Raw genomic sequence first — 18,611 nt, 5'->3', positions numbered from 1 at the left:
AGAATAAAGCTGGGCAGGCCTGAGATAGTAATCTGACTGCAGGAGATTTGGTGCGAAACAAAGGAGGCTGGTCCTTTGGGCAGCCGGGTTCTTGTCCCACCCTAGTCCAAGAACAGAGCAGCAGATGCCCATGTTGCAGACTGGAGGTATTTATTGTCAGTTCAAGATGAACCCAAGAATCTGTACAGCTCTGAGAAGTGTTAGAGTTCAAAGCTTCAAAAAACATCAGGAGCTATTAAAGCTACCCTTGGCAGAGCAGGTCCAAAGGTCTGAGAAGGGTCACCGTTTTCCAAGCTTGTGGAACAGGGTCTCTGAAGTGAAGGAGTGGTTGTGTCAGGAAGCAATTCCTGGGGCTGGAGAGATGGCTCAGTGGTTAAGAGCACTGACTGCTCTTCTGAAGGTCCTGAGTTCAAATCCCAGCAACTACATGGTGGCTCGCAACCATCTTTAGTAGAATCCGAGCATTCCTCTGCTGAATTCTCAGGCACCCTGTGTATCCTCCACCATCAAAGCTCAGATTTACAGGATGCCATCTGGAGCAAGATGGGTCCAATTGGGCCCAGATTAGTTTAATGTGGACATTCAAATAGGGTGGAGAACAGGACCAATCAGCACCAATCAGTGAAGAGCAGTCAAACCTGGAAGGGACTGAGAAGAATTTTGAGCCCACCAAAGTATCTGTAGATTTATAATCAGGTCTTCGGCTCCCCTCCCCACCCCTTTTATTTTGCCCCCCCCCCCAAGAGAGGCTGTCCTGGAACTCACTCTGGCCTTGAACTCAGAAATTCGCTGCCTGCCTCTGCCTCCCAAATGCTGGGATTAAAGGCGTGCGCCACCACTGTCCAGTCAGGTTTGTCTCTTTAAAGACTACATTTATTAAAATGTTTCAGCAGTTCCCTGCAGCCCCTCCCCTGCCTCATTCTTTGTGTGCTGGCACCGCACACACGCACACACACACACTCACTGTGATGTCAGGCGCTTTGGGGGATTGAGGCTGTCCGCTGTTGGAGAGCTCTGTACTGAGGGGAAGTCATACAAAAGGATCTGCAGCGGGGATGTGCAGTTCCTCATTTGACTTGGGTTAGCTTTCTTGGGACAGGAAGGAATAGTTCTCCAGCACACATTCCTCCTCCTGTTGATGGGGGAGACTCCCACTGAATGCCAGCATGCATCAGGAAACACCTCCGGAAGGGACAAAAGTGGCTTTAGTTCTTGGAGTGGACAACCAGCCATGACCTTCGGGACACTAAGGAGGAGCTGATTCAGATAAAAGAAAAAAAGCAAATTCTCTGCTGAACACTCTGGAAAAATTGACAAAGAGCAAAGCACACAGTAGAGATAAAGATAAGCCAGGAGCAGAGCTGTTTCGCAGCGATTTCCTCCGAGGTAAAGCTGTCGTCTTGGAGCTAAGCTCAGTGAGACACAGATTGCTCTCAAGAGAGATGAACCTTCCACCCTGCAGGGAAGCCCATTAAGCTCGCCGAACAACTCAAAATAGCTTCAGGAAGTCCCTGAAATGGATCGGATTCACTAGACCTCTTCCTCCCCAAGCCTACAGGAAAACGGTCCGGACGGCTCAGAGACCCTCCCAGACTAGTGGGACTGCTCTGGAAGAGGCTCAGATCAATGCGGGCGTCTGAAAGGACACTGTCCAGCCCAGTGAGCTGCTGGCAGGCTGTGCAGTGTGCTCCAGGTTCCCTGCTTTAGTGAGCTGTCAGTCATGCTGGGATGAGCTCTGGGGATACAGCCGTCTTAGAATCATTCCTGCTCCTGCAAGGAACCTCTCACCCTTGTATGTACTGCCAGCAACGCTGATAAAACTCAACAGCTCACCAAGAGGCACTAAAATGGAATCCTTGCTTTGTTCCTTTGTCAGTTCCCTATATGGGAAGAGTTGACGGTTCTTCAGTCTCCCGGGAATAGTGTCACACGTTGATAGGTTATTTTTCTGCAGGTAAAATGAGCCAATTCAAGAGAGATTACATTATATTAAATGCGGGTTTACTGGGAAGCTGCTTTCAGGTTGGTAAGTTTACTGGCCCCAAGACTGAGGCCAGGGAAGTCATCTTGGGGAGAGAGAAATGGGAAGGGGGGAGAGAAAGAAAGTGCATGCCGACAGAGAGAGAAGGAAGAGAGAGAGGGAGGAGAGAGAAGAGACCAAAACATTTATATAGGGAAGAGCCTCTGGGGGAAGGGCAGCGCAGCCCCTGGGCTGGACGGTTCAGGGTGGGGGCAGGGTATGCCAGGTAGGCACTGAGGGATGCTGGGCGAACATGGAGGCCAGGTCCGCTTTGATGTGTAAAATATGCACCTAAGCCCCTTGTCTTGGGTTTCCAAAACCAAACACACATGCGCAAAGCGGCACCTCTGTGAGGAAAGATTAGACTAACATGAAGGCAGAGCCTGAAGCAGGCACTGACGACTCTCCTGAGGAAGTAGACCAACTGGCATGATGTTAATGAAAATGGGAAGAGATGGAAGATGCCGTACATGCTACATATACATGCAGACAGGCAAAGTGCTGTTGTGGTCTGACCCCTGTTGCCCCAGAATAACTGTGGCAATTTAGTTCCATGTCTGCAGCTATTTCATAGTGCTGCTGCAACATGCCCGCCAGTCATTGACACAGAGAAGCGACCTGGCTCAAGGACATGCTAACCACATTCCCTGTTTTGTTCTGTATGGTCTGAATGTAGTGTGGGAGGTTTGCTAACCTTAAGAAATTCCACAGCCCGGGAGGTGGTGGCGCAAGCCTGTAATCCCAGCACTTGGGAGGCAGAGGCAGGGGGATTTCTGAGTTTGAGGCCAGCCTGGTCTACAGAGTGAGCTCCAGGACAGCCAGGGCTACACAGAGAAACCCTGTCTCGGAAAACAAAAACAAAAACAAAAACAACAACAAAAAAAAGAAATTCCACAAAGTCTTATGTAAAACCCACCAAATCAAAGATCAATATGAACTCATATCTAAACTATCTTGAGTCAGAGCTGACCACGGGCAGCCCTTTCTGCACCTGTGTATGAGCTCACTATAGCTTTTGTGGCTGACACTGAAGAATGCTACTAATAAGCCAAAAACACGATTATAATACTCAAGCTCTGTTATCTCAATGGTCTGAAATTCCTGTTCACCCCGCATCCACCAACCCCCTTACCTTACTCAGAACCAATCAGCCTAAAGGTCCCCTGATAATACTTTGCCCAGAAAGCCAACTGCTCCGCTCCTTGCCCTTTAAACTCTTGAAATTGTTTTTTCCTATAAAAGTCTACCCTGAGAGCAGACTGCTAATGTAATTGGGTTTTTCCTTTCTGCAGTCCTGGACGTCCAGTGTTAAGGTGTGTGTTCAATAAACTGTTCTTGCTTAACTAAGATCAGTGCTTGTTTGATTTGAGTGGCGATTCCTGAGCCCCAACAGACACCACATGCATAAAATAGTAAGGCAAGCTTTTAATCAAAATAAATAAATCTTACCCCATTATTCTGTTACCTAGGCACGGGCAGGACCAGATGACAACTAGGCCCCTCGGGATTATCTTTGGGACATTCTCTTTTCTCTGCTGTCCTTCCTGCATTCACTCATTAACGTCCCTGGATACCATTCCATTTCACTTCCTTTGATAAGCCTCGCTAGTGTTAAATCTTACCTTGTGACATTTGCCTTTAATGATTAATTTTGACTTAACAATAAAAGAATGTGCTAAACCGGGCGGTGGTGGCGCACGCCTTTAATCCCAGCACTTGGGAGGCAGAGGCAAGAGGATTTCTGAGTTTGAGGCCAGCCTGGTCTACGAGTTAGTTCCAAGACAGCCAGGGCTACACACACAAACTTGTCTCAGAAAACAAAAAAAATACCATAAAATAAAAACCCAGATATGTCATATGAATATGTTTTTGTTTTAATCCCAGGTGTGATTTGCCTCGTGTTCTAGTAGGGATATGATTTTTGCCAGCCGCAGAGAGTTTAATTCTGGGGACCCTGGAGAAGATATAAATGGAAGAGCCCCAATAGGACCTGTGGCAGCTGCTGCTGCCCCTGCTGCTGGTCACCCTGCTGGTCCCTGCAGGTTACTGCTGCTTTGTTTGTTGTTGCATTTGCCATTTTGCTGGTTTGCTGGTTTGCCTGATTGCTTGATATTCTGAAGACAAAGATGGGACTAGATTCTTGGACTTCCCATTCACAGCTGACCATTGTTGGGTTAGTTGGACTGAAGACTGTAAGTCATCACAAGAAATTCCCTCAATATAGAGAGACATTCCATTCGTTCTGTGACTCCAGAGAACCCTGACTAACACACACACCAACAGTTAAGAGCACTGACTGGCCCAGCCAACTGTGAGGCATGTAACTATAATCTCAGTACTTAGGAGGCAAGGACAGGTGGATCTCTGTGAGTTCTAGGTCAGCATGGTCTATTTAGTGAGTTCCAGGACAGCAAGGGCTATCTAGGGAGATCATGTCTCAAACAAAAGTTAAACAACTAAACCAAAACCAGTTAAGAGTCCCGGCTGGTTTTTTAAAGGACTCAGGTTTGATTGCACCCACATGGCTGCTCATGGTCATGTGTGCCCTAAATTCCAGTCCTAGGAAATCCAATGCCCTCTTCTGGCCTCTGTGGACACCATGGATAAATACGGTCCACAGGCATATATGCAGTTATAAACTCATAGATGTAATATAATGAAAATATTTAAATACTTTAAAAATTGCATCACTTAACATTTAAGTGGTTTTGTTTTTTTTTGTTTTTGCTTTTTGTTTTTGAAAGAGGGTCAGTCTCCTCATGTAGTCCAAGCTGGCCTTTAGATCTTCCTGCCTCAATCCCCTTCATATTGGGATTACAAGAATGAAGGAGGATGTCCAGGCATTTGGGGGTATCACTGTCTCATTGAATACATCCTCCTTTTTATGTAGCCATCCCATCATCCACCTCCAGAATTGTTTGTTTTCTCAAAACAGGATCTCCCTATATAGCTTTGGCTGTCCTGGAACTCACTTTGTATATCACTCTGACCTTGAATTTATAGAGACCCACCTGCCTCTGCCACCAAGGTGCTGGGATTAAAGGTGTGGGCCTCTATGCCTGGATCATCTTCAGAATGTTTTCATCTTCTCTAGCTGAGATTATACATCCCTCAAGTGCTATGTCAGTGTCTTCCGTAGCCCAGACCCTGGCAAATAATAAAGAATAAAAAATTCTTTATTGCTTGTATTATTTTATTTTGTGTATAAAGTTCTGACTGCATGTCTGGGTACCACATGTATGCCACAAGAAGATGTTGGAACTCTGGGACTGGAGTTACAGACACTTGAAAGCCGCCATGTGAATGCTGGGGCTTGAACCCTTGTCCTCTGGAAGACCAGCCAGTGCTTTTAGGTGCTAAGCCCACTGGCAACCATTCTTTCTATCTATGAATTCAGCTACTATAGGAGGTTCATGTCGGGCGGTGGTGGCGCATGCCTGTAACTCCAGTACTCTGGGAGACAGACGCCTGTAGTCCTGAGGCCAGCCTGGTCTACAGAGTGAGTTCCAGGACAGCCAGGGCTATACAGAGAAACCCTGTCTTGAAAAAACCAAAAATCCAAAAACAAAACAAACAAACAAACAAACAAACAAACAAACAAAAAAACCAAGTAAACTACCAATGCATGAAGTCATCTGTTTTTATTCATTCATCCATTCATTCATTTAGGGACTGGGTCTCATGACGCCTAGGCTGGCCTTAAACTCGCTCTGGATCCAGGACTAGTCTTAAACTGCTCTTCCTTCTGTCTTCACCTCCCAAGCACTGCCACTGCCTACACCACACCAACTATTCTCTGCTTTGTACTGACTTAATTCTGGTAAAATCCTGTAACTTTGTCTTGTCCCATCTCCCATTTTGTGCTAATCTTTTATGTTTGTATAAACCTAGCAGTACTTTGGCATCATTATTGCTTTGTAAATGTCCATAGATATTTTTAAAAAGATTATTCACATATTTCATGTATATGAGTGTTCTGTCTTCAGACACACCAGAAGAGAGCAACAGATCCCATTACAGATGTTTGTGACCCACCAAGTGGTCATTGGGAATCAAACTCAGGACCTCTGGAAGAGCAGTCAAGGGCTCTTGACTTTTCTTCAGTCCCATGTCTATGTGTTTTAACACAAGTAAAACAAAGGACAATTGTACTATGATTGCAATTATATGAACCTCCTTTTTTTTGGTTTTTTTTTTTTTGGTTTTTTTGGATTTGATGTTTTTCGAGACAGGGGTTTCTCTGTGTAGCCCTGGCTGTCCTGGAACTCACTCTGTAGACCAGGCTGGCCTCGAACTCAGAAATCCACCTGCCTCTGCCTCCCAGAGTGCTAGGATTACAGGCGTGCGCCACCACCGCCTGGCAGTAGTTTACTTCTTAACTGACTAGGAAAGCTTTTTTTCAGGGGTGTGGGAATACAGATATTACTATACATACATATATCTCTCTATTTCTGTCTCTGTCTCTATCTCTATCTCTATCTCTATCTCTATCTCTATCTCTATCTCTCTATCTCTATCTCTATCTCTCTATCTCTATCTCTATCTCTATCTCTATCTCTATCTCTATCTCTATCTCTATCTCTATATCTATATCTATATGTATATATAGAGCCCTGGCTGGCCTGGAACTTTCTATATATACCAGGCTAGCATTGAACTCATAGCGATCCACCCCCTCTGCCTTCCACGTGCTAAAATTAAAGGACTGTATACTAACAGTCCTATTAAGCAAAACAATTCTTAAAATATGTTTTAAAAGGCTATTTGTAGAGGCACATGGCTGTAAGCACAGGACCTTGGAGGTGGAGACAGCAGGGTCAGGCGTTGGAGGCCAGCCTGGGTTGCATAAGGTTCTCTCAATTCCCCACATGAACATAAGCTTTAAAACAATCAAGAGAGACAGCATGATGATCCACTCTTGTAATCCCAGCCTGGGAAAGTAGAGACAGGAAGGTTATAAGGTCAAGGCTATCCTCAGCTACACAGTAATCTTGTGAGTGCCTGCCTCATAAACAAATATCAACAGAGGAATCAATATAGTACACAAAAATACATTTAACACAAGTATGGAGGGACCAGGAAATAAAAGACAGAAGACAGAGAAAAAATAGAAAAATGGATTGACCCAAATCCAAGTGCATGGATATAACATAGCAATAGTATAAGTACTCCAATCAAATGACTGGCTAACATGACACAATCCAACTCTAAACTACAATTTACTTCCTCCTCCTGTCTCCCCATAGTGTAACACTATGCTGTCATTATAGTTCTGATTTTTAAAATTCCTGCTAAGAAATGGGGCTGGAGAGATGGCTCAGTGGGTAAGATCACTGACTGCTCTTCCAGAGGTCCTGAGTTCAATTCTAAGCAACCACATGGTGGCTCATAACCATCTGTAATGAGATCTGATGCCCTCTTCTGGTGTTTCTGAAGAGAGTGACAGTGTACTCATATTCAAAAATTAAATAAGTAGGGCTGGAGAGATGGCTCAGCGGTTAAGAGTACCGACTGCTCTTCCAGAGTCCTGAGTTCAAATTCCAGCAACCACATGGTGGCTCACACCCATCTATAATGAGATCCGACACCCTCTTCTGGTGTGTCTGAAGACAGCTACAGCGTGTTATACACATATAAAATAATAAATTAAATCTTTAAAAAAAATTAAATAAGTAGCCGGGTGGTGGTGGCGCACGCCTTTAATCCCAGCATTTGGGAGGCAGAGGCAAGCAGATTTCTGAGTTCAAGGCTAGCCTGGTCTACAGAGTGAGTTCCAGGACAGCCAGGGCTATACAGAGAAATCCTGTCTCTAAATAAATAAATAAATAAATAAATCTTTTAAAAAAGAGAAAAAGAAATAGTAATCAAGATACTTCAGTCTTGGCACAAAAAATGAATATATATGGGATGATGAGATAGAAGTGGCAGTCTAAGAATTCCCACATATGCTTTTAACAAGGATGTCAAGAGCATATAGTTGGGAAGTAATAGTCTTTCAATAAATGGTCCTGGGATGGCTGCTTATTCACAAATGAAAAGATAGAGTTGAATTCTTTCCTCAAGTCATATTTTGAGATTAACTTAAAATGGGTCAAAGATCCAATTGTAATAGTTAAGAATACATGTTTTTCTTTTAATTTTTTATCTATGTGCATGTAGTTCTGCCTCATCAACAGATATGGTCCATGCCAGCAAAGGGAGCAGAGGCAATACATGGGGGTTCAGGGGCCCTGTGAGTATGTATGGTGAATAACTCACACCGGCACCAGCTGCAGGGAGTCAGATCAACTTCATTTTGGGTGATTCAAGGATGTAAAGTTTTGGGGGGTTGGGAGTGGACAAAGGTTGAGGGTTTAGGGTGCTGAAATGCCTCATTAGCATGGGGAAGTGTTTCAGAAATCTCAAGTACTAACTGAATGGATTCTTTTTATTTATTTATTTATTTTTATTTTTGGTTTTTTTCAAGACAGGGTTTCTCTGTATAGCCCTGGCTGTCCTGGAACTCACTCTGTAGACCAAGCTGGCCTCAAACTCAGAAATCCGCCTGCCTCTGCCTCCCAGAGTGCTGGGATTACAGGCGTGCGCCACCACCGCCCGGCTAACTGAATGGATTCTTATCAGGAAATCGATCCAACTAACTAAGGTTATATGACATTCCCCCAGTAGCGGCATGGGGGTGGGGCTTAGAATTCACAGACATGGTTGGAGAGAAGCCCTGCCAATGAAGCAAGTCTTCCTTGTTGCACTGAGCAAGTGTGTACCTTTGTTAGTTTATGTGTACCACATGTGTGCAAGTGCTCTCAGAAGCCAGAGGGAATCAGATGTCGTTAAACTGAAGTTTTAGGTGGTTGTTAATCGCCCCATGTTGGTACTGGGAACCAGTTGAACCTGGTCCTTCTTCTGCAAGAACAGTACACATCCCTGGCCACTAAGCTGTCTTTTCAGACCCTGATAGAAGTCTTTTTTTTTTTTTTAAGGTTTTGTTTTGTTTTGTTTTGTTTTCCGAGACAGGGTTTTCCTGTGTAGCCCTGGCTGTCCTGGAACTCACTCTGTAGACCAGGCTGGCCTCGAACTCAGAAATCCGTCTGCCTCTGCCTCTCAAGTGCTGGGATTAAAGGTGTGCACCACCACCACCCAGCATTTTGTTTTAAGACTTATTTATTTATTTTATGTATATGAGAATACTGTCACTCTTTTCAGAGACACCAAAAGAGGGCATCAGATCCCATTACAGATGGTTGTGAGCCACCATGTGGTTGCTGGCAACTAAACTCAGGGCCTCTGAAGAGCAGTCAGTGCTCTTAACCACTCACTGAGCCATCTCTCAGCCCTATTTTTAATTGTATGTATATGTATGTATGTTTATGTGGGATTATTTACATGTGAGTGTAGGCATCCATGGAGGCCAAAAGAGGGTTTCAGATACCCTGGAACTAGAGTTACAAGCAATCATGACACACCAAACTCATTGTCTGGAAGAGCAGCAAGCTGCTGTATCACTGAGTTATTTCCCAGCCCCAAATGATATATTACTAGAAAACATTTATAATCTTTTCACAACATTGAATTTTACAGATATAATACTAAAATCACAACCAATAAAAGAAAAAAAAAGGCTATACCTAATTTCAACAAAGTTAAACATGTTTTGTTTCAAAGGGCACACTACATTGAAACTAGGTACTATGTTACATTTATTCTATCATCTCAGCACTCTGGAGGAAGATGCAGAGGGATCACAAATCATCTTCACCACATGGCTCCTTCAAGGCTGAGCTACAGAAACAAGTCGTCTTCTGTGGGACAGCAGACCATGAGGACCATAGCCTAGTCCTCAGTTGAGGTAAAGGCTTTGAAACCCTGGAGACCCTGAAGGCATGGCAGGAGCTTTGCCTGCTCCCTGGCACCAGGCACCTGTCACATAGCCACAGCCCCTCCATAGATCTGTGGCCATCAGTCACAAAAGAGCAGCGCCCCAAGCCCTTCCACAAGTTGATGACACATCCCTAACATCTCAGACCAAGACAATAGGAAAAGAGATGTGACCTGTGGTCAAGTAGGCTCAAGACAGAGCTCTCCATGCTGATGAGGTACCTAGAGGCCCGGAGGGCATTGCCAATAAGACTCCCTTCCCAGACATTCCTCCCTGAAGAAGGTATTTAATCTCGGGCCCACCCTGAGAAGTAGGGTTTGGTTTTATACGGCCATTTTCTACCGTGACAATAAATGGTTTGGAACCATAGACTTTTTCCATTGGGAACCATGGTGGGGAGCCATGGAGAAGACCTTTGCCTATCCTGGGCTCATGACTCCAGCCTCATCGCAGGCCTGGGGACCCCCAAACCCCAATGGCTCAGACTGCACAGCCCCCCATCCACAGTGTCCCCATGCTTCCCTATAGCCCATACCGCCCCAGCAGCAGCATGGGGTAAGCACAGTCAAACTCCCTGAGTTCTGCCTCCCCACACTGTGTCCTGTAGCAGAGCGGATTTGGGACCCACAACTCTACAATCATCACTAAAGAGCTCCTTCAAGGTTGGCCTGGGCTACAGAAACAACACAGTGGAGATTTTGGGGACTCCTAGATTTCAGAGCAGAATACAGAGGCAAAAAGTCAGGAAAGAGACCAGAATCTGACCTCAATAGATGAGACTTCATCTATTACACAAAAAGAGGAACACCCACCTTACTGCAGGGGATGGAAGATATCCAAAGAGGAGTGAGCTTGTCAAGATTCTTATAGGATTGGGCAGGGACTTTGGTATGGGGCTGTTGATATAATAGTGGGAGGGGTGTGTGTGCAGACTGCAATGACCTCTTCCTCCTGGGGTTATAGGTCCTGATGCTGCAGTGCTGTCTTTAGAAACTGCTTGCCCCAGGGAGCAAGGGAGTAGGATGTAGTTGACTGATAGCAATTGGGCAATGATAGCAAGACAGCTTCAGTGGGACTTCTGATTTTCAGCGGGACTTCTGATTTTACCACTGACGGCTGTCATAACAAAATACCTCGCACGATTTACCTAAAACAACAGAGATCTATTGCCTCTTGTTCAATACCCTTGTTATAGTTTGTATATACTCTTCCCAGGGAGTGGCACTATTAAAGGTGTGGCCCAGTTGGAGTAGGTGTAGTCTTGTTGGAGTAGGTGTGTCACTATGGGCATAGGCTTTAAGACCCTCATCCTAGCTGCCTGGAAGCCAGTATTCTGTTAGCAGCCTTCAGATGAAGATGTAGAACTCTCAGGTTCTCCTGCACCATGCCTGCTTAGATGCTACAATGCTCCCACCTTGATGATAATGATAATGGACTGAACCTCTGACCTGTAAGCCAGCCCCAATTAAATGTTGTCCTTTATAAGAATTGCCTTGGTCATGGTGTCTCTTCACAGCAGTAAAACCATAACTAAGACAACCCTCTCCCCTACTTTTATATAGTACTTGTATTTTTTTCCTAAACAGTAGGAAAAAATGCTTTGACACAGAGCTCCTTCAACCCTGTTTTTGTTGAGTGGGTTGCCTTTGTTTTCTGTAGATTATTTTTGTGTATATATGTGTATATTTTATTTGTGTATATATGTATATTTGTGTTTATATGACTGAATGCCATATGTACAGGTGCTCATGGATGCCAAAGAGGGCACCAGATCCCCTAAAGCTGGAGATATAGACAGTTGGAAGACATCTGACATGGTTGCTGGGAATTACATTGGTCCTTTGGAAGTACTCTTAATAGTCCAGCCATCACCCCAGCCTCATGCATTTCATTTGTTAATTTTATTGTTACTATGTATATGCATGGTGTGTGGGTGTCCCCAATTTCCTCCAAGTTGAAAATCTTCCATTTTGAAGGGAAGCACATGAAGAAACGGCATGTCAGAAGGGAGGTGAAACAGTCCATCCTTCAGGGATGCTCGTTAAGCTCAGAAGTAAACAACTCAAATAGTTTCAGGAATTCCCTAAAATTGACCAGACTCACTAGGCCTCTCCCTTCCTGAGACTATCTAAGCAGTACAAACTTCTGAGGGACTTTCTCAAATAAGACAAGCTACCTGGAAATGTAAGACTTGATTAGAGCGGGCGCCCCAGTGCCCCACGCCTCAGAAGGCGACACCCAAATCACTCTCGAGAAACAGTCTCGATGCAATAAGCAAGAGGATTTTTATTCCAGAACTCTGGGTTCCACAGCCTTACACCACGCAGGGGTAGAGGACTGTGGACCCCGAGTGCAGAATTATGACAGCTTTTATAAGTTTACAACAAAGCCCACGAATCACAAACCAATCATTCCTTAGCATCCAGAGCCTGCATAGTACAAGCAAATCGATTTGTACCACTCCATAGTTTTTAGGCCAATCAGTTTAAATTATCAGAGCCCATGCTCTGTGGACCAATTAGTTTCCTATTTTCTTGGCGGTCTATAGCTGCATGAACTCCTGAATGGGGGTAATGGCATAAGCAGTTTACAGAAGCAAGATAAGCAGATAATTAGCTCATTTCCAGTTACCTTACGGGGCCAGGATCACCTATTCAAGGCCTTTTTTGTCTAGCTCTTAACAAAGGGTGGGCTCTGGAATGTGACCTTTTACCTAGTTTCTAACAAAGCACAAAGAAGAGGGCTCTGGAATATGAAATGTTTGGGGCTCCTTAGAAGGCTGGAATTAGAGCTTCTTTGGAGTGAGATAGCATTTTAAACTTCTGACTTCTTGGGGTCATTAGAGAATTAGGTTGTATTTTCTATCCTTTCAGAAGAGTCTCTGATCAGCTGAGCTGTCTGGAAGGGATAGTCACAGTCTGTTGAGCTGCTTGCAAGCTGTGCAGTGTGTTCTAGGTTTCCAGTTTTTGAGACCCATCACTCACTCTAGGGGTGAGCTTTTGGTAGTACAGCTGACTTTGAGTCATTTGTATTCCTGTAAATAACCCTAATAAAGTCATTGCTTCACCAGTTGGACTTTGATGGTATCCTTACATTGGTCTATCTCTGTTTCCCTACCAAGGGCAAGTAGACATTTGTTTGTGTCTCCCCAGAAAGAGTGTCACAACAGTATAGGCACTTATGTGCTGCAGAAATCAGGAAACAACTCTTAGGAGTTTGTTCTTTCCTTCTACCATAGCACCTTAGGGGTTCAATTGCTTCATTGGAACACCATGACCAAAAGCAAGTTGGGGAGAAAAGAAAGGGTTTATCTGGCTTACAGTTTCATATTGCTGCTCATCATTGAAGGAAGCCTGGACAGGAACTCAGATAGACAGAGCTGGAACTGGAGACAGGAGCTGATGGAGAGGTGCTTCTTACTGGCTTACTTAGCCTTCCATGGCTTGCTCAGCTTGCGTTCTTGCAGAACCCAGAACCAGCCCTATCTGCAATGGACTAGGCCTTCCCATACCAATCACTAACTAAAATGCCCTACAGGCTTTGAAGAGAGCCCTGGTGCCAAGACAAAAGGCCGCCTGCTCTTGCTTCTGCATTAGCCTCTGGCGCCCTGGAGTTTAGCACTCCCTTCCATTTTAGACAGCCGGCACTCCCCCGTGGTGCAGATGTCTCCTGTCTTTGAAGGAGACAGAAAATTAATGCCCTTGCAGTGATAAGGCCCCTACCCTTAAACTATGGGAAAGAGACAACCAAACATTCCCAGACAGCTGTGGCCAGCTTGTAAAAATGCACTGGTCATTGATAACAAAATGAGTCATTTCATCCCAGGTCAAAAAGGTCCTTTCCCAGATGTGTGGTCCCTGTTTGCTGTCTGAACAAATGTTATCAGTTTTGAAAGATAGCATTCCTTTACCACCACCCAATCATGCAACGCCAAGCCCCGGCTTATGCATTTCCCAGAGCCCCTAGCCCGGGGTTTGAATTCCTAGCCTGCAGAGCAGGCTGACTTCTAACTCAAATAAGAGACTCTTATGTGTTTGCATCGGTGTTGTGATCTCTGGCAGTTTCCTGGGGTTCTCTCAAACTATACCCAGATTTTATGGAGGCATTGTCTTAGTTAAGGTTTTACTGCTGTGAACAGACACCATGACCAAGGCAACTCCTATAAGAACAACATTTAATTGGGGCTGGTTCAGAGGTTCAGTCCATTATCATCAAAGCAGGATCATGGTAGCATCCAGACGGGCATGGTGCAGGAGGAGCTAAGAGTTCTACATCTTCATCTGAAGGCTGCTACTGACTTTCAGGCAGCTAAGATGAGAGTTTTAAGAACAAGCCCGCAGTGACACACCCACTCCAAGGCCACACCTCCAAATAGTGCTACTCCCTGGGCCAAACATATTCAAACCATTACAGGCATTTTCTCAACTGAGGCTTCCTTCTCTCTGATGACACTAGCTTGTGTCAGATAGACATTGATTTTGGTGATTAAATTCAAGTCATCAGACTTGTGTGGCAAGCATTTTTTTTCCACACTGAGCCATCTCATTTGCCCTGTTTGGTTGGGTTTTTTGTTTGTTTGTTTTGATGCACACTCTGGTGTACATAGCCCAGACTGTACTCCCATTTGTGTAATCAAGAATGACTACATTTGAGTTAGGCCCTGCGCCCACGACCACTGACCTTCGCTGACCAGCCGGGCAGCAAGCAGCTGCAGTTGTGCGGCACCTTTCCTGCACGGAGGCCACTTCAGAACTCGGCCTCCCACCAGTCAGGAGAGGAGCATCCATCTTGGTTCCGTACTCCAGGAATCGGACAGACTGAGGTACACAAACATAATCCGAGGCCAACACCGCGGTGGTCTGAGCCCGACGGGCGTTGGCCTGCACCCAGGCCCTGGGCGGGTCGGGGGGCCATCGGGGTGCCAACCCAACCAGGAGGTTTTTTGCCCAGGCCTGCGAGCGCACTGCCGCCATTTTGCCTGCAGGACGACAGAGAGCTCAGGCGGGCAGACCTGTTACAGGCATAGCCTAAGGCTAACAAAGCGGGGGGTCCAGGCCCAGAAAGGCACAGGACTGACCCCAAGAACTGGGCGGCTTGGTGGGCCATCTGTGAGTCAACCCGCCCAGGTGATTGTTAACAAAGCAGACTCTCCCGGCGCTTTCAGGGAGTGCGGGCGCGCACGCCCGCCATCCTAGTCACCTAGCAAACCCAATTAACAGTCATAGCCCTAGGGGAACTTTGCTCGGACCTTGGCCTCCCAGGCTTTTGCCTGGACTCAGGGACTGGGCGGCCAGGCTAACCTTGTGTGCGACAGCCCGGTTGGCAGATCGGCTGCCCAGCGGAGTGAGCGGAACACAGGGGAGGTCACAGTAGCATACACCGTCGGCACTCCCTGGGAGTGCACACGGGCTCCATCTGCTCCACAGACACAATCTGGGGCAAGGCCTCAGGCAGAAGCCCTTAGCTCTACTCTCTCCGCTTCCGGATCCAGATCAGTCTGGGCGGCAGCATTACATCTCCAAGTCCTGCAAGTGGCTAGCTGGGCTTCCGGGCGGCCAGCTGGGAGAAGTCAGTGTGCTCCAGTGAATCCAGCGGGCCCCAGCGGGAGCCTTTGGGTGCCTGCTTTGGGATCGAACAGCCTGGGCAGCAGCAGACTGTCTACAAGCAGTGCAGGAGGTAAGCTGTGCACCAGAGGCCAACTGGGAAGGGGCAGCTTGCACTGGTGAGTTCAGCACTGACAAGATAAACTAACACCAGTGAGATCTAGATGGCAAAAGGCAAACGCAGGAACGTCACTAACAGAAATCAAGGCAATATGGCAACATCTGAACCCAATTCTCCTCTACCAACATGTCCTGGATACCCCATCACACCAGTAAAACAAGATTTGGATTTAAAATCACTGGTCATGATGCTGGTACAGGAACACATGAAGGTCATACATAAAGAAATTCAGGAGAAAATGGATCAAAAGTTAGAAGCCCTTGCAAGGGAAACACAAAAATCATTGAAAGAAATCCAGGAGAATACAAAAGCCAACAAGGAGGAAATGCAAAAAACACTTAAAGAAATACAGGAGAACTTTGGTCAACAGGCTGAGGTCATGAAAGACGAAACACAAAAATCTCTTAAAGAAATACAGGAGAACTTTGGTCAACAGGCTGAGGTCATGAAAGACGAAACACAAAAATCTCTTAAAGAATTACAGGAAAACACAAACATGCAAGTGAAGGAGCGAAGCAAAACCATCCAGGATCTAAAATCAGAAGTAGAAACAACTAAGAAAACTCAAAGGGAGACAACTTTGGAGATAGAAAACCTTGGGAAGAAATCAGGGGTCAGAGATGCAAATATCAACAACAGAATACAAGAGATAGAAGAAAGAATCTCAGATGCTGAAGATTCCATAGAAACCATGGACTCAACAGTTAAAGAAAATGCAAAATGCAAAAAGCTTGTAACCCAAAATATCCAGGAAATCCAGGACACAATGAGAAGACCAAACCTAAGGATTATAGGCATAGATGAGAGTGAAGATTTACAACTTAAAGGGCCAGCAAACATCTTCAATAAAATTAAGGAAGAAAACTTCCCTAACCTAAAGAGAGAGATGCCCATGAATATACAAGAAGCCTACAGAACTCCAAACAGACTGGACCAGAACAGAAATACTTCCCGTCACATAATAATCAAAACACCAAATGTTCTAAACAAAGAAAGAATACTAAAGGCAGTAAGAGAAAAAGGCCAAGTAACATATAAAGGAAGACCTATCAGAATCACAGCAGACTTTTCACCTGAGACTATGAAGGCTAGAAGGTCCTGGGCAGATCTCATGCAGACTCTAAGAGAACACAAATGCCAACCAAAACTACTATATCCAGCAAAACTCTCAATCACCATAGATGGAGAAACTAAGATATTTCATGACAAAACCAAGTTTACCCAATATCTATCCACAAACCCGGCCCTAAAAAGGATAATAGGAGGACAACACCAATACAAGGAGGGAAACTTCACCCTGGAAAAAGCAAGATAGTAACCTTTCATCAAACCCAAAAGAAGTTAAGCATTCAAATTTAAAAAATAACGTCAAAAATGATAGGAAGTAACAATCACTATTCCTTAATATCTCTTAACATCAATGGACTTAATGCCCCAATAAAAAGACACAGACTAACTGAATGGATACGTAAACAGGACCCTACATTTTGCTGCTTACAGGAAACACACCTCAGGGTCAAAGACAAACACTACCTTAGAGTAAAAGGCTGGAAGACAATTTTACAAGCAAATGGTCTCAGGAAACAAGCTGGAGTAGCCATTTTAATATCAGATAAAATTGACTTTCAACCCAAAGTCATCAAAAGAGACCCTGAGGGACACTTCTTGCTGGTCAAAGGAAAAATACAAAAAGAAGAACTGTCAATCCTGAACATCTATGCACCAAATGCAAGGGCACCCTCTTTCGTAAAAGAAACTTTATTAAAACTAAAAGCACACATTGCACCTAACACAATAATTGTGGGTGACTTCAACACTGCACTTTCCTCAATGGACCGATCAGGAAAACAGAAACTAAACAGGGACACAATGAAACTAATTGAAGCTTTGGACCAATTAGATTTAACAGATATATATAGAACATTCTATCCTAAAACAAAAGAATATACCTTTTTCTCAGCACCTCATGGTACCTTCTCCAAAATCGACCATATAATTGGTCACAAGACAGACCTCAACAAATATAAGAAGATCGAACTAATCCCATGCCTCCTATCTGATCACTATGGAGTAAAAGTGGTCTTCAATAGCAACAGAAACAACAGAAAGCCCACATACACGTGGAAACTGAACAATACTCTACTCAATGATACCTTGGTCAAGGAAGAAATAAAGAAAGAAATTAAAGACTTTTTAGAACACAATGAAAATGAAAACACAACATACCCAAATCTATGGGACACAATGAAAGCAGTGCTAAGAGGAAAACTCATAGCCCTGAGTGCCTCCAAAAAGAAAATGGAGAGAGCATACATTACCAGCTTAATGACACACCTGAAAGCCTTAGAACAAAAAGAAGCTATTTCGCCCAGGAGGAGTAGAAGGCAGGAAATCATCAAACTCAGGGCCGAAATCAATCAAGTAGAAACAAAGAGAACCATACAAAAAATCAACAATACCAGGAGCTGGTTCTTTGAGAAAATCAACAAGATAGATAAACCCTTATCCAGAATGACTAAAGGGCACAGAGAAAGTATCCAAATTAACAAACTTAGAAATAAAAAGGGAGATATAACAACGGAAACTGAGGAAATCCAAAAAATCATCAGATCCTACTACAAGAGCCTATACTCAACACAACTGGAGAATCTGGAGGAAATGGACAATTTCCTTGACAGATACCAAATACCAAAATTAAATCAGGACCAACTAGACCATCTAAACAGTCCCATAATGCCTAAAGAAATAGAAGGAGTCATAGAAAGTCTTCCAACCAAAAAAAGCACAGGACCAGATGGCGTCAGTGCAGAATTCTACCAGACCTTCAAAGAAGAGTTAACACCAATACTCTTCAAACTATTCCACAAAATAGAAACAGAAGGAACACTACCCAATTCCTTCTACGAAGCCACAATTACGCTGATACCAAAGCCACACAAAGATCCAACAAAGAAAGAGAACTTCAGACCAATTTCCCTTATGAACATCGATGCA

The sequence above is a fragment of the Apodemus sylvaticus genome, chromosome 7, assembly GCF_947179515.1.
Source record: "Apodemus sylvaticus chromosome 7, mApoSyl1.1, whole genome shotgun sequence".
NCBI classification, from domain to species: Eukaryota; Metazoa; Chordata; class Mammalia; order Rodentia; family Muridae; genus Apodemus; species Apodemus sylvaticus.
The sequence above is the reverse complement of the archived record's forward strand: the minus strand, read 5'-3'. Positions refer to the sequence as shown.